The sequence below is a fragment of the Buceros rhinoceros genome, unplaced genomic scaffold, assembly GCF_000710305.1.
Source record: "Buceros rhinoceros silvestris isolate BGI_N320 unplaced genomic scaffold, ASM71030v1 scaffold7603, whole genome shotgun sequence".
NCBI lineage: Eukaryota > Metazoa > Chordata > Aves > Bucerotiformes > Bucerotidae > Buceros > Buceros rhinoceros.
In genome coordinates, this window is record NW_010402944.1 from 10509 (window position 1) to 11184 (window position 676).

Genomic DNA, 676 nt, shown 5'->3' on the forward strand with positions numbered 1-676 from the left:
GGCTGAAGGCATGACCGCCCATTCCCGCCGCAGCGAAGGCCGGGCTAGCAGGGACCACGGGGCCGGCAGAGCGAAGCTGCAGCTTCAAAGAGGGGATGAGGCAATTTAAATCCACCACTAGAGCGAGACACGAGTGCCTGTCAACAGACGCGAGGGTTTCTGCTCCCCTGTCGATCACAATACCGGGGAACGTCTCAACCCACGACACAAAAACAACAGGGGCAGAGTCCCCACGGCCTTCCCACTCAGAACTTCACTCTCTCCACAGCTCCCTGGCCCCACAGACCCTCAGGGTGGGTTTAGGTGAGAGGGCAAGAAGGTTTCCAAGACAGAGCTTCTGGGCTGGCAGCGCTTGCAGTTGCCCTTGGGATGCTCTGATCCCTCATTCCCAGGGAGGTGACTGACCCTTCCCACCGCAGCGGGGTTGTGCGGGTTCTGCCGGCATGGTGCCGCAGCAGATCCTCACAGGGGGTCACTGGTACCACTGGCAGGGAGGCACAAAGGCGGTTTTGTTTCTGCAGCGGGGCCGGAGCTCAGCCCGGCGACAGGAGCAGGCCCTCGAGGGTTAAAGCTGCTGGGAGAGCGCTTGTGTCAGGAGAGGAGCTCAGGGTCTCCGGGCAGGTGACGGCTGGGACGCAGCGCGACAAGCGAGGAGAGCCCCCGGCCCAGAGGACTC